The following is a 23,586-nucleotide window of genomic DNA, read 5'->3' as shown; positions in this document are numbered from 1 at the left end:
GGCTCTTCCAACCCAACAAGAGACCACAGCCCAAATACACCCATTCTACCTCTAACCGGTACATCTTTGGAATGTGAGAGAAACCAAGAGTACTCCTGGATTTGGTGTGGATTTATACTCTTGTAGTTGAACCTGGATACCACCTTCTCACTTGGCCATCTATTGATCACAGTTGAGTGTCACTCTGAATTGTTCACCATACTGCTGGGCATGATGTTCAGACTGGGAGTATGTTTGACATCAGTGTCTAGGCCTTTTAGTGCCTCATTGTAAATGACATCTCAGACAATTTATTTGTTTATAATGAGATTATAAGACATAGGAGCAGAATTAGGCCACTCGGCCCATCGAGTCTGCTCCATCATTTCATTATGGCCGAATTATTATCCATTCAACCCCGTTCTCCTGCCTTCTCCCCATAACCTTTGACACTCTGACTAACCAAGAACCTATCACCCTCTGCTTTCAACAGACTCAGTGACTTGGTCTCCACAGCCATCCATGGCAATGAATTCCACAGATTCACCACCCTTTGACTAAAGAAATTCCTTCTCATCTCTGTTCTAAATGGACATCCCTTTGCTCTGAGGCTGTGCCCTTTAGTCCTGGACTCACCCACTATAGGAAACATCCTCTTCACATCCATCTGTCTAGGCCTTTCAGTGCGATCCAACCCCCCCCCCACCCCCCTCCGTTCTTCTAAACTTCAGTAAGTACAGTCCCAGAGCCATCAACTGCATCTCATACGTTAACCCTTTAATTCCTGGAGTCATTCTCATGAACCTCCTCTGGACCCTCTCCAATGCCAGCACAACTTTTCTTAGATAAGGGGCCTAAAACTGCTCACAATACTCCAAATGTGATCCAACCAATCCCTGATAAACCCTTGGCATCACAGCCTTGCTCCTTATTTCTAGTCCTCTGAAAATAAATGCTAACATTGCATTTACCTTCCTTACCACTGACTCAATTTGCAAGTTAACCTTTAGGGAATCCTGCACAAGGAATCTCAAGTCCCTTTGCACATCTGATTATTGAACTTTAAAAAATAATGAATGCCTTTATTCCTTTTACAGAAGTGCATGACTATACATTTCCCTACACTTTGTTTCATCTGCTACTTCTTTGCCTATTCTGCCAATCCAAGTCTTTCTGCAGAATCCCTGCTGTCACTCTGCCTATCTTTGTCTTGTCTGCAAGTTTGGCCACAAAGTCATCAATTCCGTCATCCAAATCATTGACATATTGTAGAATGTGAAAAGAACCAGTCTCAACACCAACCCCCTGCAGAACACCACTGTTCACGGGCAGCCAACCAGAATAGGTCCTCTTTATTCCAACTCTTTTCCTCCTGCCAATCAGACAATCTTCCATCTGTGCTAGTACTTCTGCAATACCATTGGCTCTAATCTTGTTAAGCAGCCTCTTGTGTGGCACCTTGTCAAAGGCATAATGAAAATCCAAGTTAGCAACATTCACTGACTCTCATTTGACTATCCAGCCTGTTACTTTCTCAATGAATTCCAACAGATTCTTGAAAAATCATTAGTAATGTCTCCACAATCTCTTCAGCTAGCTCGTCATTACACTGGGGGTGGGGGTGGGGAGTAGTCCATCTGGTCCAGGTGACTTATCTACCTTCAGACCTTTCATCTTCCCAAGCACCTTCAGTTACTTCAGTAATAGTAACTGTGCGCACTTATGTCCCCTGACACTGTCAAATTTCTGGATCGCTACTGGTGTCTTCCACAGTGAAAACTGACACACAGTGCTTATTAAGTTTATCTGCCATTTCTTTTTCCCCTATTACGACCTCTCCCTCGCCATTTTCCAACCTCTCTTTTACTTTTTATATATCTGAAAATTTATTTTCCTTTTACGTTATCTTTGGCTTCCTTTGTGACCCACTGTTGCCTTATCGTCCCTTTAGAATACTTCTTCACCTTTGGGATCTTTCTATCCTGTGCCTTCCAAATTGCCCCCAAACACTCCAGCCATTGCTGTTTTGCCATAATCCCTGCTAGTGTCCCCCTTCCAATCAACTTTGGCCAGCTCCTCTCCCTGCCTCTGTAATTCCCTTTACTCCACTTCAAAGTGCAGGGTGAATTCTATCATATAATGATTTCTGCCTCCCAAGGGTTCCTTCACTTTAAGTTCTCTAATCAAATCTGATTCATTACACAAACACTCAATCCAGTATTGCCTTTCAGAATCAGACTTTAATCGCCAAGTACCTGTGCACATACAAGGAAGTTACTTCTGGCAGATGTTGTCTCTCTGCTCATAACAGATGATAAATATAAATGAAAATATAGATTATACATACAAGTAGTGCAATCCAAGTAATAGTTAGCCGACAGTTAACCGGCAGTTAACTGTTCAGCAAAGTGACCGCAGTAGGGAAAGAACTTCTCCAGTGCCTATTAGTCTTAGTCTGGAGGGATCTGAAGCGCCTACCAGACGAAAGCAGTTCAAACAGTCCGTGCGCAGGATGGAAGGAGTCCTTTATGATGTTCCCCGCCCTCTTCTTCAACCTGGAAGAGTACAGGTCCACAATAGAGGGCAGGGAGGCTCCAATGATGCGCTCGGCAGTCCTCACTGTGCGCTGTAGTCTGGTTCTATCCTGCTTGGTGGCGGCTCCAAACCACACAGTGATGGAGGTGCACAGGACAGACTCAATGACTGCAGTGTAGAACTGCAGCAGCAATTCCTGAGGCAGACCATATTTCCTCAAGAGCCGCAGGAAGTACATCCGCTGCTGGGCCTTCTTCAGGATGGAGTCTCCCAGTAGTCTCAATCACAAGCTGCTTTAAAAATCCATCATGTCAGTATTCCTTCTCTTAGAGTCCACCACCTACTTGATTTTCTCAATCAACCTGCCTATTGAAACACCCCATGACTATTGTAGCATTTCCCTTATCACATGCCTTTTCTATTTATATCCCACACCCTGGCCACTGCTTGGAGCTCTGTAGATAGCTCCCATCAGGGTCTTTTTACCCTTGCAAGGATTCTGCATGTTCTGATCCTGTCACCTCTTTCTAAGGATTTGATTTTATTTTTTACCAACAGAGCCACCCCACCCTCTCTGCTTACCTGCCTGACCTTTTGGTGCAAGGTGTAGCATTGCATGTTAAACTTCTAACTATGATCTTCCTTCAGCCACATTTCAGTGTCATTTTTGCCATAACTGTGCTACAAGATCATCTAAATTATTCAGTACACTGCATACATTCAGATACCTTTAGTCCTGTATTAATTACTTTTTTGATGTTGCCCCTTGTTACAAGTCATGTCAACTCATCCCATTGACTGCAATTTTGCCTTGTCATCTGCTTGTCCTTCCTCAGTTTCACTTCAAAATGCATTGACTTGTATACCAACTGCCACATCCTCTGCTCTATCACTCTGGTTCCCATCCTCCTGCCAACCCTTTCCAACAGCTGTAGCAAACCTGCCCACAAGAGTATTGGACCCTCTTAGGTTCAGGTGTAACACGACTTTCTTTGTACAGATCAAATCTTCCCCAAAAGAGATCTCGGTGATCCAGAAGTCAGCAACCCTGTCCTTTGCACAGGTTCCACTTAACTTACAAGTAAGATTAAGGGCAGTAGTTGACTTTAGTGAAAAAAATTGTAAATGAAAGCAGAAGTGCTGGAAGTACTCTGTCAGTAGAATCACATTGGAAAGTGAAACTAATTAGGGTTTTGATGAGTGGTCTTCAAAGTTAAAAAGTTCAAAGTAGATTTATGATCATAGTACATGTTTGCCGCCATATACAACCGTGAGATTAATTTTCTTGAATTCGTTTATAGGAAAATAAAGAATTACAATAGAATTTATGAAAACGTACGTGCAGTAAACGAAGTCTGACAACCAACCAATGTTCTGAAGAAAACACATTGTGCAAATTAAAATGAAAATAAAAACTGAGAAAATGAATGTGTAGTGTCCTTGAAAGTGAGCCGGTGAGTTGAGGAATCAGTTCAGAGTTCAGGTGAGTGCAGTTGTCCATATTAGTACAGGAGCCTGATGGTTGAAGGGTAACAGCTATTCCTGAGCCTGGTGGCATGTGATTGAAGACTCCTACGCCTCCTGGCTGATAGCAGCATGGCCTGGATAGGGGGGTCCTTGATAACAGATGGTACATCCTTCTGGCAGTGCTCCTTATAAATATGCTCAATGGTGGACAATGCTGTGATGGATTGGACTGTAATTTTGTGGATCTTTCATTCCTGGCCAAAGGTGTTTCCTTACCTAGTCATGACGCATCCAGAAACGATACTCTTCACTGAGCATCTGTAGAAGATTGTCAAAGAGTTAGATGATATGCCAAATCTACAAAAACTTCTAAGAAAGTAAAGGGAGTGTCGTGCCTTCCTTGTGATGGTACATGCCGGCCCCAGAACAGATCTTCTGATTTGATAACGTTAAGGAATTTGACATTGCTGACCCTTTCCACCACTGATCCCTTAATGAGAACTGGCTTATGGACTTGCAGCTTTTTCCTCCAGGTCCTAGAATGTTGACAGGTTTCTCTTTTAAGTTCAAGTTTACTGTCATTCAACTGCACACATGTATACCACTAAATGAAACAATGTTTCTTAGGAGCATAGTACACAACACTGTACAACTCACAAGTCATATTATCAACATAAATTAATTATGAGGTGCATTAATGACACAAGCTAAAATGTAAACAGTATAACGCTGAAACCGCTTCCTCTGTGATGAGGGCTGGGAGGTGGCAAAGAGTTCAGTCGTCTCACAGCCTGGGGAATGAAGCTGTTTCCCATCCTAACAGTCCTTGCCCTAATGCTGTCGTACAGCCAGGCTGATGGTAGGGGGTCAAAGAGATTGTTGAACGGATGGGAGGGATCACTGGCAATACTAATGGCCTTGCTTCTGATGAATACCTGTCTCGTATGCAGGTGATTTACCTTTTTATGCAAGTACTTCTCTGACAATAGATGTGTAACAGCCTAATATAACATTGTATGGGACTACAGGATAATACTGACGCAGACATGTTTTATACATTTAGCAAGGAACTTTATTAATGCAACAGATTTAGTTAGTTTTTCAATGTTTGTCATCAGCGGGGTCATACAGTCCTTGAACTCCCTGTCAGTTGCCTCCATATGCTCCAGTATTTGTTTTTTTTTTAGTTTTAAGTCCTCCTGTACAAGAGCCAACAGCTGTCCGTCGTTTAAGTTTTTCTAGTGTGTAACTGGACAAACGCGCACCAACTCTTTCACGGTGAGATTCGACACCAAACGTGTCGCTTGTTTTCGGTAGATGTGTCCTGTGCATGTGCAGTAGGAGGAGATTCCAGCATCTGCAGCTTTATTTGTTTTCCATAGTCCCATCAGAGTCAGAAGCAGCTTTAATAGCACTAACATATGCCGTGAAATTTGTTGTTTTGTGGCAGCAATACACTGCAATATATAATGACTTTAAAAACCTATAAATTACTGTAAGAAGTACTGAATATATTTTAAAACTAAATTAAGTAAGTAGTGCAAAAAGAGAGGAAGGAAAAAAATAGTGAAGTGGTATTCTCTGGTTTATTGTCATTCGGAAATCTGATGGAAATCGGAGGGAAAGAAGCTATTCCTCAACACATCGAATGTGTGTGTTTGGGCTCCTGTACTTTCTCCTTGATGGAAGCAATGATAAGAGTACATATCCTGGGAGATGGGGTCCTTAATGATGGATGCCTCCTTTTTGAGGCATTGCCTTTTTGAAGAAGTTCCTTCTCATGTTCCCCATAAATATTTCACCTTTCACCCTTAACTCATGACCTCTTGTTCTGGTCTCACCCAACCTCAGTGGATAAAGCCTGCTTTCATTTATCCTATCTATGCCGCTGGTAAGTTTGAGCACCCTTATCAAATCTCCTCTCATTCTCCTATGCTCTCTTGAAAGATGTTCTGAATTCTGTGTCTGAGACAGAGATCAAAGGCTCACCAGATGCTACAGGGATTTGCACAGGAGTAGTTTTATTCTCCCTTTCAAACTGTGCATGAAAGGCATTGAGCTCATCTGGGAGGGAAGTATCACAGCCATCCAGGATGTTACTGTAAGTTTCGCTTTGTAGGAAGTAATGGCCTGCAAACCTTGACAGAGCCGCATCCAATTCCAGTTCTAATCTCAATTAAATTTTTTGCTTTTAAAATAGCCTTCCATAAGTTGCACATGGACCTCAGGTATAGTTCTGGATCACCGGTCTTAAATGCCACAGATCTGGCCCTCAGCAAACGATGTATCTCCTGGTGTATCCATGGCTTTTGATTTGGGTATGAATGGTATGTTCTCAAAGGCACACACTCATCCATACAGGTCTTGATGAAGTTGATGAAAAGCGTGGCGTATCCATTCAGATTCAAGGATGAATTCCTAAGTGCAGTCCAGTCCACCGACTCAAAGCTGTCTTGTAAGCGCTTTTCCACTTCCCTTGTCCATACCTTCTTGGTCCTCACCACTAGTGCTATGGTCTTTAGTCTCTGCATACATACTGGGATTAGAAGTTCAGCCAGGTGATCGAACTGTCCAAAGTGTGGGCATGGGATGGCACGGTAAGCCTTCTTGATGGTGGTATAACAGTGGTCACGTGTGTTGAGCTCCTCCACAGGTGGTATGTTAGTGGTAGTTTTCAGAGATTTCTTTAAGCCGGCCTGGTTGAAATTCCTGCTATGTTAGAGAAAGCATCAGGGTACCTGGTGATTGCAGTGCTCATTTCCTCCAGTGCCTGCTTGACGTAGTCCTGAGAAGGAGTGAACACCACTACCAGGATGATGGTGAACGACTCCCTTGGCAGATAAAATGGATAACATTTGATTGCTAGATGTTCCAGGTTAGGTGAACAGGACTGGGACAGAATCGACATGACTGTTCACCACAATGAGTTAATGATAAAACATACTCTACCTCCTCTACCTTTAGAAGACTGAGCTGTGCTCTCTTTATCACTCAATATCAATAGGAGTACTTGTGTAAATGCATTGATACAAATCATAAACTAATCTTTTATATAACTGCAACAACATCTAGTAAGTCTCAAGTATTAATTCTAGTGCACTCATACAAACCATTTAATAGGCTTGTTAACATCATTGATGTTAAAGCTGAGAGATTTCAGTGATTTAAGCTCCAGGCATGAACAGAATCAATATCCTCTCCTGGTCCACAGATGAAATGGCAGCAAAAGCAATACCATTGGCTCTACTTCCTCGCGAGGCTAAAGAAATTCGTCAAGCCCCCACTGACCCTCACCATTGATTCATTACAGCTTTTTTCCCCTCAGGGTTAGGGAATCAAGGACTAGAGGACATAGGTTTAGGGTGAGAATAGCGAGATTTCAGAGGAACCTGAGAGGCAATATTTTAACCCAAAGTTGAGGTAGGTGCATTGCCAGCTATATGGATAGGGAAGGTTTAGAAGGATATGTGTTAAATGCAAATTAATGGGACTACCTTAGGTGAGAATTTTGGTCAGCATGGACCATTTGAGCTGAAAAGTATATTTCTATGCTGTATGACTTTATAACTCTAAAATATTAAGCAATGTAACTTGCCCTAACTACAGGTATTGAGAGTTGGTATTTTCCATTGGAACAAAATTGGCAGGGTAATGTCCCAATTGCATCAGGAGATGGGCAATCCTGATTCTCAGATGGCTGGAGTCCCATATGAGAATTTTAGTGATTTTGAAATATAGTAGATGCAATAAAAGTTCCCAAAGCTGCCAGATTGTTGTGTAAGGCCAACATACTCACCAATGTAGAAAAGGAAATCTATCGTGACCTGTATGTGACTCCATCCAAACCAGCAAAATGATTTTCTAAACACAAGAGGTTCTGGAGATGCTGGAAGTCTTCAGCAATACACGTAAAATGCTGGAGGAACTCAGCAGGCCAATGGAGGAGAATAAATATTGAACTGAGACCCTTCATCAGGACTGGAAAGAAAGGGACAGAAGCCAGAATAAAAAGGTGTGGGGAGGGGAAGGGATATAAACTGGCAGGTGATAAGTGAGGATACGTGAGGGGGAAAAGTGGGCAAATGGAAGAAGGGGTTAAAGTAAGAAGCTGTGGGGATTCGGTGGAAGGGTTAAAGGATTGAAGGATCTGATAGAAGAAGGCAGTGAACCATAGAGGAAAGAGAAGGAGGAATGGAACTAGAGGAAGATGATGGGGAGGAGAGGAGAAAAGGTGAGAGGATAACCGGAATGAAGAAAGGAAAAAAGAAAGAAGGTTGGGGGGGGGGGGGGAGAAAAAATTAGAGAAATTGATGTTCATGCCATCACGTTGGATCCTACCCAGACAGAATATGAGGTGTCGCTCCTCCAACTTGAGTTTGGCTTTATCATGGCAGTAGAGGAAGCCATGGACAGACATGTCAGAATGGCGATGCAAAATCAAAATGATATGGGTAACCACTGGAAGATACTGCCTTTTGTGGCAGACAGTGCTAAGGTACTTGGCAAAGTGGGTCTCTAATCTGCATCAGGTCTCACCACTGTAGAGGAGGCCATATTGAAGGCAATGGATACAATAGATGACTCTGACAGACTCAGGAGGGAAGTTTCTCCTTACCCAGAAGACTATCTTTCAAGGAACACCCAGGAAAAATATTTTCTTAATTGCCAGCTGAAGATGTCTTGCTAACCGTTCAAAGGAGGCAGCCTTGTCAGTACCACGCAATGGTAAGGAGGGGAGAAGTGGCAAATGGTAAAGTGAGTGATTTCCAGATCTGTGGTTTGCTAATGTTGTGTTGAAGAGTATCCGGCTTTGACATGTGAGATGTTAATCTTGAAGAAACACAGGTTTTCCTGAGGCATTTAGCGCTAGAGGCAGGAATGAGAGTCAGTGAGACTGTAGAATCATTTAATCAGAAGGTGAAGGTTTTAGAACTGATTCATGAGTGGATTTGGGCCAATGTAAATCAAAGCGTTTAAGGGGTGGTTAGTGAATGAGATTGCATGGGATATGATATATGCACAATCAATTTAACCCTCAAGTCACATACCATCTAAACTTTGGAATATATCATTAATCAGGGGATTACTGACTGCAGTAATTCCAAAATTTCTTACTATCTGACTCCGGACATGATTAATCAACATGCTACATCAGAACTTTTGCAGAAGGCATATTTCAGTGCAAATGTCTGTGGTTTGAGTGGATCCCGCTACCCTGGGGAATAAATGCTGAGGCCCAGTGAGAGTGTTAATTAATTGAAACCATGAGTAGTGAGGTTCTCAGCATAGTGGCCTTTGTAATGGAGAAACATCTGTGTATGCTCCTTGTGGGTGATTTACACTGGGTACAGACTGACACTAGACAAGACATGAGAGGATTTGAGCAGGAATAATGGTGGATTCAGAACTGAATGTACAGAAAAGAAGTATAAATTTTAGTGATGCTTTTTGGGGCAGGGATAGAGGTAGGGATGTTTCTTGCACAGACTTCAAGCAAACATGCAGAAAGAAAGTAGGAGGAGATGCTGTAACACTGAGTCAAGGATAGAGTATGCAGACTTCGACACATGGCTGGAGAAGATCTGCTTCCTTTCTGCCACACATTACTCATCTTACTGAAAGCAGCTTCTAACTACTTTTATAGGTTCCGAGAGCTTAGGAACACAGTGAAGGCAATTCTGCACAATGGCAAACTCCCTCATGGCTAATTCAGTTGATTGTGTCAAGCCACTCTGTCTGCAAGCTGTAAGGTTTTATAGGGAGGTTTAATACAGAGTACAGGACTCCAAACTGTGACAATAAATTCAGCCCTGCTGACCTACTTACTGGAGCACAGGTTTATTATCCTGAGGGCAACCTTCTCAGGTCCAATTAGATTTGAGCCATAAATACTGACTTTTGCAAGTCATACAATCATCCCATAAAGTGAACAAGTAAATGACAAAAGGAACAATCCAACCATAATTGCTGGCTGTTTTAGACGATAGACCATATGACTTGGGAAAATCTGATGGTGGAGGGGAAGAAGCTGCTCATAAAACCTTGAATGTGGGTCTTCAGGCTCCTGCACCTCCTCCTTGATGGTAGCAATGAGATGAGGGCATGTGCTGGATGGTGAGAGTCCTTAATGATGAGGCATTGCCTATTGAAGATGTCCTCGATGATCGTGAGGCTTATGCACATGATCGAGCTGGCTGAATTTACAACCCTCTGCAGCTTTTTCTGATCCAGATTGTAATGCCACCATTCAGAATGATTATAACTGAGACAGAAGCTGTCCTTTGGCCTGGTGGTCCCTGCCTTTTTACTCCCTGGAATGTATAAGCTGAGAAATGTCCTTATATATGTATTTAAGATGTATATATGTGAGGGCAGGGCTAAGGTGTATGGTCACAGTTTTTATCCCATGATAATGGAGTCTAAATCTAAGGGGCATATATTTAAGGTGAGAAGAAATGGATTTAAAGTGGCCCTGAGGGAGAATTTTCCCCACGTAGAGGATGATGGGCATAGGAACAAGCAGACAGAGAAGGTGGTAGAGGCTTTTAACATTTAAGAGACATTTTGACATGTACATGACTCAGAAAAAAAGAGTGGTATGTGCCAAGCAGAAGCAAATGGGATTAGCTCAGTAGGCTTCTTGTTGGCATGGATGATTTGGGCTGAAAGGCCTGGTTTGATACTATATTTCTCTATGAATCTAAGAAATGGTCCTCTTTTGGTTGTGAACCTGTAGCTCATTAGCAAGGATCGAGAAAAGAAATTGGCTGCACGTTTATCCCACGTTTATCATATGTTGAATCATTCCAAGTAAAATCCCTTGGTGACATACCAAAGGGATAGGAAATTATGGGGATTTTCCAAGCAGAACATCAAGAGGATATGAAAAGCCTGCAGCGGATTTGCTATGTTACGGGTCCAGTTGACCCGTACTCATTCCTAAGCAAAGCTGTTCCCACCATCTCCCCATGACAGAATGAGTTTCCTCTGGCTGCCTAGATTTCCTCCTGTTTCCCAAAGATGTAGGTTGTTGGTAGGAGAGCCGGGGCATGGGGTGGAGATGGGAGAGAATTGATGGGCAGTGATAGAGAAAAAGTTAACCGAAATAGGGGGGGACAGAGATTAACAAAAAAATGTTCTGAGAAATAGTTCAGATTTGAGCGAGTGCTTGGCTTCCCATAGTAGAAGAAAATATGAAAAATAAATGCTTTGATCCCTACATTTGTCCATTGAATTAGTTCCGGTTATCTGCGCTGATCTGCCAGCAGTTAAGCTCCTGTAAGTGTATGCAGATATAGAACTGCCAAAGAAAAGCAGAAGCCCTGCAACTGATAGCTGAGCTCTGCTCTCAGTTCCTGTCCATCACTGGAGAGGAGTATCACTGGACTTTCCTGGTACTTAGGACCCAGAACCTGCTCCAGAATCACGTAGCTAGTGAGACCCGTCACAACATCGATAAGCCATAATCCAATGCAGATCTCACAGCTGTAAGAAGGGCAGTATAGAATAAGATTTGTTTTTATCAATTTTTATTTATTTGAGATTATTTCAATGGTTTTTAATTTCAATATAACCAATGTTTAAGTGGTCATGAACTTAAGGGGCAAAGAGAAGCATCGACAGCTTTGAAGGAAACTAAAAGGAGTTTGAAGGCTTTATCTATCAACGAAGAGAAGTGTTGTGAATGGGGCTTCTATTGCCTACCCACATACTGCAGCCATGTCATACAAGGACTTGCTGCCACCCTGCATGGAGTCGACCACTTTAATGAACTCACTCAATGAATATCCACCAACCTCTGAATTTCCAACACAGTTCAGAAGATTTTAAATACTTGTCCATTTTAATGTATGTAGTTGTTGACTGATAGATAAGTTGCAATGACTTGACCAATCACACTTCTTCCTTTTCAGTCTCTATTTTGGCTAACAGTATACAACTGTTAGCCAAAATAAAATGAGGCTTACTGTTGCTAGATGCTTACATGGCATTCATTTCTTAACTGCCAGCAACTCATCATAAGCAAACAGAACATATCAAAAGAAATTTATGTTTGTTGTCATGGATTCCAATCAAAATAACAATCACATCACATGAAGCCAAGTCTTTGTTGCAAACCTCCAGTTAAAGGATTAGGGAAAACAGATTGTTTGAATTGGAGAAGGCCCCACAGCCTAATCATATCTGAGTGGAAGATGCCAGCTTTGTCAGTAAGCATAATATAAGTACCGTTTTTCTTTGTCAGAGAAATCTGGGGAAGATTTAATACAAACATTATAGCAAATGCTTTAAATTCACAGTGAAGCACATCATTGGGACTAGACTTTAGCTCAGCACTATCCATTTATTTTAAAAACCCTTTACAGTAACTTGTAACATAGAAACCTGATGCCCTAATAGAGATGTCATTTACAAATTTACAATATGCATTATAAATGTATACTATATATTATTATTACAGCCAATTCCAGGATTTGAAAATTTAGATCAAATATATTGAATCATTAATGTGCACAACTCCTCTCAATGATTGTCATTCTAAATCCACGTCTACCAATTGCATCAGCCATGCACATCAGAATCAGCTTCAAGCAAAAATGCTAATCACGTTACATGACTCTGGCATTTGATGTAATGGCTTTGATTATAACAAACCATGTCTGTGGCCCTACTGCCTTTGAGTTCTCTGCACTCCACCAAATCCGGTCACTATATGTCCCAAGTTGTCAGATTTCACCATTGACAATCCTGCTCACCTCCCCCATTATTCACGAACCTCCCTTCCTCCTTTCTTTCCTTGAGGTTCTTTGCAAAAGTTGCATCCTGATCCCTCTATATGTAGGCTGGTGCCAAAGTTTGTGCCTGTGAAATGCCTTGAGGCATTTTATTATTATGGGCACTACATAAAAGTCTTGTATTAGTCAGTATCCAGAAAATTCTAAGTATTTTCTTTATCTTCAGTTCATTGTTCCCTGCTCACTGGTGTGTGACTTCTTCAGAAAAGTGCCTGTATGTTAAATGCTCAGATTTATTTTCCCTTTTGCAATTTATTTATTAATTCATTTGAATCTACTCCCCTGAGGCTTAGACCAGGGAGTTATTATTACATCCCCAGCCCATAGTGCTCTCACATACCTCAGCTCCAGGTGATTCATTGTCAACTGATGTTGACAATTTAGAGTTGGACATTTTGGGATACCCTCTTACCATCTTTTGTTTAGTCACACCAGCAGCCATGTAGAAAATGGAGTAATCAAGGTAGAGTAATGACCAGTGCCTTTGATTATAATCTCAGCCACACACTAGTCGACACTCATCACCTGAAAACAACGCTCTATCTCTCTTCTTTGCCTACTTTCAAGGACAATGTCTTCTTCTACCTCCTAGACCCATCCTACCCTTTCCATCTCCTCCTCATTCTTTATTCCAGCTTTTCTAATCTAAGGCCAGATTTTGCACATTCCCCTCAATAGCTCCCTCTTTGCCTTTCCACTCTGAGAAACAGCAGGGCTCATTCATTGCATGTTACAGATGAAAAAAAGTATACAAGTTGTTGTGTGACAAAAATATAGTAAAGATATTTTTAGTAAAGAGATTTCCACAATCACTTTTTGCCTTCACCCTTCTATTTTCCTACACACATCCAACTTCTCTGTTAACTAAAATGGGTTTGATTTCTAACAATTCCAGTGGAAGGCTGTCGATCTGAAGTATTAACTCCATTTCTTTCTCCACAGGTGCTGCCTGGTCTGTTGAGTGTTTCCAGCACTTCCTGTTTTTGATTTAGTCTGACTTTGTCAATATTTTATGAATATTGCATCACCAAAGTCATGAGGAGAACTTTCAAATTCATCTTCACGGATAAGCTAAAATGTACCTTTTCTCCTTGCCTTGTAGAGTTGTAGAGCAGAACAAATGAAAATCTCGAATGAAAAAAAAAATCAAAAACAGAAAGGGTGCAAATCGAGCTTCTTGTCAGTAGAATGGATCTCTATGCTCTGGCATTCAGGAGACTCAGAGGTTAAGGGTTGCAGATTGAAGGCTGGTAAATGAAATTATTCATGGACCTGGTTTTGCTGGGATTGATAACAGTTCCACTCATAACCGATGGCATTTCTCATCAGTAGTAGCAGCATTAGTCAATGCTCAAGTCTTGAACTTAATGGCCAGTCACTCTTTGGTTTACTTCCACTGTTGGACTCCCACAACTGCCCTGCTGAGAATTTTTCAAGATTTATCCATATATGCTTTAGAGTCAGCTCTCAGATCATTACAGCACTTGCAAGTTCATTGACCTGAATGGAGATTGTTGGGCAAAGAACAGAAACTGTAAAATCTGGGGTAAATTCTACCTTTCAATTACTTGTGCTTGGTTTAATGTTTTTGACGTCTTTTGTAATATTATTTTATTTTGAAATGTTTTTTTCTTAAGTTACTGATTTCATATTAAAAGCTTTTAGATATTTCTGAATGTCAGGAGCATTCAGGAATGCAGATAAGCCTTGACAAAATTTGATAGATGACAAAGCTGAGAACAGGGAGCTGACATTTCACCACTAAGCAAAGGTTTTACCTGATTAGTCTTAGTATCAGCTGCCACAGGATCAGGCTGCTTGTATTTAGGATCATATGGAGAAGATGTGTTTGATAGAGCAGGGATTCATGAGTGGCAGATGTGAACAAAAGGCTAAACTTTCACCACAACATTTTGACATGGCCCTCAGTGACTTTATTACAAATCATGCTAAAGATGTAACTAATCACATGGGGGTTGGAATTGATGCAATAGATTGAATAATCAACATACTACACTAGTGATGGAATAATCAGGAAGAGGAACTGAATTACAAAAGGCAACTTTTTAATCCCTCAGGAGGATGTAATTTTGTAAGTGAATTAGAAGCCAGATTTGGGATTTATCCTTCTCTACAATAAGCAGCTTCCAATTGTAACAGAATAATATCATGATAAGAATCCTCCAGAATTCATAAAGCAATGGCACTGAGTATAGCGGCCCAGAAAGGACATGACCCACTTGAACAGCAGGAGAACCTTGAATTCCTTAAAGGTGCATGTATTTTACCATGTATGTAACCCAGCAACATCAATGCCCTTAGTGAAACCAAATCAGTCTCAGAGTTCTGTTACTGGTCAGTATAGTTGGCAGCCTGCCACCCTACTGAAGACATCAGCCACCTGCACTGTCAGAGATGTAGTGCAGAAAGCTGTCTAAAGCTTGCAACGATGTGTTTTTGGGGCTTGAAATGCCGTTGCAATGTAATAGCTGTCACCATCAATGGCATCAACAAGATCAGACTCATGCAGAATCTGCTTCCAATTCAGGCCTTAACTCCTGACAAAGGTTAGATAATGTTTGTTGCAGGACTGCTGGTAATACTGGTTACTTGTCAAAGATAATTAGAGATGAGATGCCTTCACAGGAGAATATCTCTTCATATTTTGCCTGTCTTGTCTCATCATCTCATGGAAAAACTAATACCGGACATGTTGACTTTGTTAGCGCAGGAGTTCTTTAAACTTGGTACAGGGTATCAATTTCAATAAGTTTTAACTACACACTTACCTTTGCAGTTTGGTCTAGTTCATGGGACTAAGACATTTATTTGAAAGAACTTTGTAATGTATCCACCATGGGAGCCACAGCACAAGCACCCACAAGCAGCTTTGAAAAAAAATGATTGGATAATCTGGTGACTTTGGGCCAAGACGCCAAGGAGAAATATCCTACTTATCTTCAGATAATGAAGTACACCCATCTAAGTTTGACAGCCGACAGTGGAGTATAGGGGATAATCTATGATTAGGTGTTTAAAATAGTAAAAAAAAACAATTTTTGAGGAATAGATATCATGATGGTCTGAACACATCAGCGATCTAACCTGGGGTCATTGGGTTACCTCTTTCGATGTCTGACACTCTCACCCAGGTGACCAGCCATGGTTGATCAAGCCATGACTTGCGTTCAGGTAGCACATACTGCAGATTCCCATGGATTTGTTCTCTCCATCCAGAGCCATCTTGAGGCTTTCTCTGCTACCTTGGTGATGTTGCTGATGGCTCTCTGCCTTGTACCAGCAATGCCCAATGCGCTGAGTGCTCTGTGTAGAGACTGCCCAGAGAAGCCCCGGCAGCCCCATTTCAACTGGCACTTTGCCTCCCATCCCTGCCTCTGACTGTGGCTGACCAGTTCCTCATATCTGGCAAGCTTCCTCCAGAAGCTCCACCCACAGCACTGTCAGCTCCAGCAGGATGATGTGTTTTTACTGCCTCTGAGACCAGGAGGATGTCTGGTCTCAAGCTGGTCTTGATGATGTGCAATGGGAACTTTAGCTGCTTCTCCTGGTCAGTCATGAGTTGCCACTCACCAGCGGGTACCAGTATCCTGATGGGTGGCTTTACTCTTGCTTCTGGTTGCTCTCCAGCTCTCATGAAGGCGATGGTTCAATTGCAGGTTCGAGCTCGTTCACTGTTACTGATTCTGCGAGGGTCTTCAATGCCTGGTCATTTCTCCAGAAGTATTGGCCCTCTCCAAGAGCTTTTCTGCAGCAACTCAGGATGTGCTCCAAGGTTCCTCTCCTGGAACACAACAGACAGTCTGGGGCATCAACCTTCCCCTAGCAATGCAGGTTGGATGGACTGGTCAAGATGTTATATAACACCTGGACAAGGAACTTGATTTGGTGTGGCTCTGCCTATTAGAGATCAGTCCATGTCACTCTCCATGGCCTGCTCCCACCTGCTCCATGCCCATTGCTTTGGTGGATCTCTCTTCATCTATGGCTGGATGACCCTCAGCTTCTTAAATAATTCAGTTTACAGAATGTTATTGCATATGCTTGATTTCGTAGTGTGGTGTACGTGAGTGGCCTTCCTGGACCTGCCGCTATCCTTCTGATGATTATAGATGGGGAGATCAAACGTTCACCTGTGAGCATGATGAGAGATCTCTTCAAGAGTCTGGTAACCGTGGGAAATAAACGGTTCTTGAGCCTGCTGGTGTGTTTTTTCCATATCTTGAAAAGAGAGAATGGCCAGGATGGGAGGAGTCCTTGGAAACTTAAGTTTCAAGTAACTTAATTTTTCTGTCAGATTGTGCTATTGGCTCAGCTTGCATGTGTGCTTTTTATGCTCCTTTTTTACCTCTGGGAGTGGAGGACATGTCCAGCCTGATTTGCTGGGCATATCTTCATGGTCTACATTTTACAACTTTCTTTTGTCTAATTTGTCACTCCCTAACTGCTCCCATTCACTCATTGACCAGATAACCTGTTTATAGCATATTCCCAAAGTTACGCTGTGAAAGCCTTATCCCACTTCCCCACCTCCCTGTAGTTTATCACGATTCTTTTCTCTCTTTCTCAGTTCTGACAAGGGTGCTTGGCAAGGTTGGCTGTCGGTGTTTATGATGGATGTGTACTTGACCTAAGTTGTTATGGATTGAACTTGGAGTGATTTTTCATTATACAAGGAGGTTCATGGAGATTTGGAATAATAGTCCAACAAACCATTGAAAATGGAGATTAAAAAACCTGAGATATTTATGTTTTGGTTAGGTCAGAGGATTCTATCTCTTTCTATCTCCTTGCAGTACATAATATTTATTATAAATTACTATAATTGCGCATTGGACATTTAGATGGAGACGTAATGTAAAGATTTTTATTCCTCATGTATATGAAAGACATAAGCAATAAAGTCAATTCAATATATTTCAGAATATTTATCAATTACCATCAGTCCATTTTAATATCTATATACATATACAATCAATTCCAAGTTAATTGGGACCACTACATTTTGGCCCATTTTGATGGCTGCCCCAATTAGCTGAGGTTTTGTGGAAATTATTAAAAAGATTTAAAAAAAGACAAACTACCATTTAACTGAGTAATAAATTATGTAATTAAGTGAAATACAGAACAAGTTAAAACAAGTAAGTTCTTGATAGTCAAAATGTGTACCTGCCGTTTTCTTTTGATTATCTGTAAATCAACAAAATCAGTGCAGACGCCTAGTGAATAGACTGCCTTCATATGATCCTTCCTACGACTGCATCCTCCAAATTTTCATTTTCATTATAACTGTAAAGATGATTGTTGATACCTTCAAATTCTTCATTGTTCCTAACTTGTTGAAGTAGTGAAATAATTTCATTTTCACTCTTGGCCGTTTATGGCACCTCCAAGCCCAAATGTTCGAAACCACAGTGGGCAAAACAGTTCTGGATTGTCCTGCTGCTTATTTCTCACCAACTATCAATGACAAGAATCATTGCTTTTTGAATACCAACATATGCAACTGGAACTATTTCAAAACTGTTCTCACTAAGCACAGTGTAGTATCAAACAGCCGCACAAGTGCACACGACTGACACTGGTTAGAATGGCTGTCCCAAGTAACCAAAGAAAGTACCGGCTATCGAATCAGTTTGATTTTATGCTTTCAGAGTTGTCCCAAATAAGCTGTTGTCCCGATTAACTGATGGCCCAATTAACTGGAATCCACTCTATTAATATGTATATAGAATCAAGTCATTTAGTTCTCATTTCAGGGATATTTGATTGAGTCCAGATCTCTAATTTTCAGAGATGCTGAAAGCTTGGTTCTATGCTGCTACCACACAACTGGAGAACAAATGTTTAAAATCAAGACCCTATCAAGTTGGAGCAATAGTCTTGAATAGATTTGTTACAAACTCCAGCACAGTTCAATGACATCTTTATGAAGCTGGAAGGTATTAATTAACACAGTACTAATTGTTTTCACATGTGCCCTGTCCCATAAATTTTCCATTGTCTGGGGATTGTTTTCAATTGGGGGCGGGCTAATAGGATATCAATGATTACTTTGTATAATACATTGATTAGAATTGTCTTAGATTATGGCTGTGCTGCATGAGAGTCTGCTGACCCCTCACTTTTGAAATTGCTGGATATTCCCCTTATTCAAGCCCAGGCTTTATGTCTCTGCTTTGGTGCTTGTTAGGGTCTTGTCCTGATTCTGCTCTGCTCATTGTATTTATGAAGATTGCAGGTGCTATGAATTACTGGGCACACCTCAGTGGTCATGAGGATAATCATCCAACTAAGAACATGTTGAAAGATTCTTGGGAGCATCAAGATCACAAGATTTGTAGCTCTGGCTTGGAAGGAAAGGATCAGGCCAAGAGCATATCTCTTCAAATATCACCTATGTTCCTAGTGTAGCTTTATCCATTATTCCTCTCTGTTATTTCCTTTATCTATCTAGAGTAGATTTCACTCTTTGGGAGAGGTTGTCAGAATGTGCCTGTTGTGTATCTGAAGAGGTAGTGGTGACTCTACTTGTGCAGTATCAATATTATGGAATGGTTCCAGTGTTGACAGATAAGGACCCAGGGTCTCATAACACTGATGCAGGAAACTATTTCCTAGAATTTCAGGTATTAATTAGAAAAAGGTTATCTAGTAAACTATCAGTTTATACTATTGAAATAGTAGCATTGCAGTGGATAGAAGATGTACAGCCTATCTGTGGTGTTGTCTGTTCAGATCGCTTCTCTGTTACTATGTCATCTTAAAGTGAGTGTGTCCAATAGTCATCCAGATGTTTTGTTGGAAGTTAGATATACAGTATTACAGCTGCAGTATTTAAAATCAGAAGTCTGCTTTTAGTAGATTCCAACTCATGTCGGAGTGGAAGGAAAGAAGTAGTCAGTAGGCTAGGTAAACAATCTATGAAGGTGAGTGCTGTTGATATTGATATTCCACTAACAAAGGGGGAGGCAAAAGTTTAAATTAAGGACCATGATCACTTAATTTGGCAGGGTCTGTAGGACACACAATTAAAGGGGAAATAATTTGAATGGGATTTGGAAAAAAAAATGGTTACTTCACTTTGGAGGAGAGCAGGGTCCAGAAGTTATAATTATTTGGCTTAGGTTTGACCATACTGGTTTAAATGCCACACTTTTTAGACTTGGTAAACATACTTCAGGTGAAAATAAACAATATCAACTTCCAAAGATAATCTCATGTGTTATTAGAATATTGGGCACATGAGTGGGAGAGAAAGCAGACCATGGGAAACTATATTGTTACGTTGGATAGTTTGGTAGGGTATAGTCAAGAAGCATGAGAGAAGCAGAAGCAAGTACTTAAGTTCTTGAAACTTGTTGGGTTGTTTAATACAATTTAAAAAAAATTAATGCATGACTGAGATGCTGGTGTGTGGGACAGGGCTTCAGGTTCTTGGGTCATTGGGATCTCTTCTGGGCGAGGTATGACCTGTTCAAAAGTGACGGGTTGCACCTGAACCCATGGGGAACCAATATTCTCACAGGCAGGTTTGTTAGAGCTGTTGGAGAGGGTTTAAACTAATTTAGCAGGGGAGTGGAAACCAGAGTGAAGGAACTCATGACAGGACAGTTGGTAAAAAGGCAAAGGTAGCATGCAGTCAGACTGTCAAGCAGATGATAGGACTTAACTGCAGCCAGAAGGGTGAGAATTAGTGCTTTGGGGATGCAAAATTAAAAAGGATAGCAAATACAGTACTGAAAGTGTTATATCTCAAAGCACAAAGAAATGAGTTGGATGATCTACAGATTGGCAGGTACAATGTTGTGGCCATCACTGAATTATGGCTAAAGGATGGTTATAGTTGGGAGCAGTATGTCCAAGGTTACACACTGTATCGGAAGGATAGGAAGGCAGGCAGAGGGGGTTACATGGCTCTGCAGGTAAAGAATGACATCAAATCAGCAGAAAGATGTGACATAGGATCAGAAGATATTGAACCCTTGTGGGTTGAGTTGAGAAACTGCAAAGGTAAAAGGACCCTGATGGCAGTTATATTCTGGCCTCTCAACAGTAGCTGGGTTGTGTACCACAGATTACAATAGGAAATAGAAAAGGCATGTCAAAAGGGCAATGTTATGATGGTCATGAGAGATTTCAACATGCAGGTTGATTGGAAAAATTAGGTTGGAAATGGATCTCCAGAGAGTGAGTTTGTTAAATGCCTATGAGGTGGCTTTTTCGAGCAGTTTGTTATTGAGCGTTCTAGGGGATCAGCTATATTGGATTGGTTGTTATTTAATGAACCGGAGGCAATTAGAGAGCTTAAGATAAAGGAACCCTTACGAGACAGTGATCACAATAGAATTGAGTTCAACTTGAAATTTGATAGGGAGAAAGTAAAGTCTGATGTAGCAGTATTTCAGTGGAGTAAGGGAAATTACAATGGTATGAGAGAGGAAGTTGGCTAAAGTAAATTGAAAGGAGACATTGGCAGGGATGACAGCAGAGCAGCAAGGACGTGAGTTTCTGGGAAAAATGAGAAAGGTGGAGGGCATATCTATTCCAAAAACAAAGAAATATTCAAGTGGAAAACTAGTAGAATTGTGACTGACAAAGAAAGTCAAAACTAATGTAAAAGCAAAAGCAACAACACATAAGTTAGTGGGAAGACAGGATTGGGAAGCTTTTAAAACCCTACAGAGAGCAACTAAAAGAACCATTAGGAGGGAAAAGATGGAACATGAAAGCAAGCTAGCAAACAATATCAAAGTGGAGAGTGAAACCTTTCTCAAGTGCATAAAAAAAATGAGAGATGAGAGTAGATATAGACCGCTAGAATATAAGGCTGGAAAAATAATAATTGGGGACAAGGAGATGGCAGATGAGCTAAATAAATATGTTGCACCAGATTTCACTGTGGAAAGCACTAGTAGCATGCCAGATCTTGAAGGGTGCGAGGAAAGAGAAGTAAGTGCAGTTAGTATTGCAAGGGAGAAGCTATGCAAAAAGCTGGAAGATCTAAGGGTATGTAAGTTGCCCAGATCAGATGAACTGTATCTGAGGGCTCTGAAAGAGATAGTGGTAGCAATTATAGAGGCAGTAGTAATGATCTTTCAAAAATCATTGAGCACTGGCATAGTACCAGATGACTGGAAAATTGCAAATGTCACTCGACTCTAAGAAAGAAGGAAGGCAGTAGAAAGGAAATTATCGACCAGTTAGCCTGCCCTCAGTGGTTGGGAAGATGTTGGAGTCAATTGTTAAGGATGAGGTTATGGAGTACTTGGTGACACAGGACAAGATAGGACAAAGTCAGCATGGTTTCCTTAACGGAAAATCTTGCCTGATGAACCCGTTGGGATTCTTTGAGATTACATGTAGGATAGGTAAAGGGGATGCAGTGGATGTTGTACATTTGGGCTTTCAGAGGCCTTTGACAAGGTGCCACATGAGGCTGCTTACCACATTAAAAGCCCATAGTATGACAGGAACGATACTGGCATGGTTAGAGCATTGGCTAATTGGTAGGAGGCAGTGAGTGGGAATAAAAGGATCTTTTCTAGCTGGCTGCCAATGACTAGTGGTGTTCCACAGGGGCCGGTGTTGGGACTGCTTCTTTTTATGCTGTATATCAATGACTTATATGATGGGGTAGATGGTTTTGTTGCTAAGTTTACAGATGATACTAAGATTGGTGAAGGCGCAGGTAGTGTTGAGGAAACAGGTAAGCTGCAGAAGGACTTAGACAGATTAGGAGAATGGGCAAGAAAGTGGCAAATGAAATACAATGTTGGGAAGTACATGGTCATGCACTTAGGTAGTAGAAATAAATGTGCAGACTATTTTCTAACTGGAGAGAAAATACAAAAATCTGAGACCCAAAGGGACTTGGGAGTCCTTGGGGAGAACAACCTAAAGGTTAACTTGCAGGTTGAGTTGGTGGTAAGGAAGGCAAATGCAACATTAGCACTCACTTCAAGAGGTCTTGAATACAAGAACAGGGATGTGATTCTGAGGCTTTATAAGAGACTGGTAAGGTCTCAGCTTGAGTATTGTGAACAGTTTTGGGCTCCTCATCGAAGAAAAGATGCCCTGGCATTGGAGAGGGTTCAAAGGAGGTTCACAAGGATGATTCCAGGAATAAAAGGATTTTCATATGAAGAACATTTGATAACTCTGGGTCTGTATTCGCTGGAATTTAGAAGGATGGGGAGGGGGTTTTCACTGAAACCTTTCAAATGTTGAAAGACCTGGGCAGAATAGATGTGGAAAGGACGTTTCCTATGGTGGGGGGTCTAGGATGAGTGGGCACAGCCTCAGGATAGAAGGGGGTCCATTTAAAACAGAGATGTGGCGACATTGCTTTAGCCAGAGGGTGATGTATTTGTGGAATTTGTTACCACAGGGATCTGTGGAGGCCAAGTCGTTGGGTGTATTAAAGACAGAGATTGATAAGTTCTTGATTGAACACTGCTTCAAAGGTTATGAGAAGGCCAGGGACGGGGGCTGAGGAGGGGAGAGAAGGATTGAATGGCCAACAGGCTAAATAGACTTGTCAATAGCATTGGGTGTTTATATGAATATTTATTTCTTTTATTATCATTATTATCCTTATTATTAATATTGTTTCTTCATAGAGGTAGTGGTGTTAGGATCACTCTCCTGAATCCTCCTCACACTCCAGTTCAGTAGGTTGCGGTATTGCACCTTTTAAGTTGGCCTGCCAACCGCCAATAAAAAACTATAGAAGAAAAAGATTGCTTTCAATTTTCTTATTTTGCTGCTGCTGTTTTAAACTTAAAACTCT

This window comes from Hypanus sabinus, chromosome 3 (assembly GCF_030144855.1).
Source record: "Hypanus sabinus isolate sHypSab1 chromosome 3, sHypSab1.hap1, whole genome shotgun sequence".
Classification (NCBI taxonomy): domain Eukaryota; kingdom Metazoa; phylum Chordata; class Chondrichthyes; order Myliobatiformes; family Dasyatidae; genus Hypanus; species Hypanus sabinus.
This window is presented reverse-complemented; position numbering follows the sequence as displayed.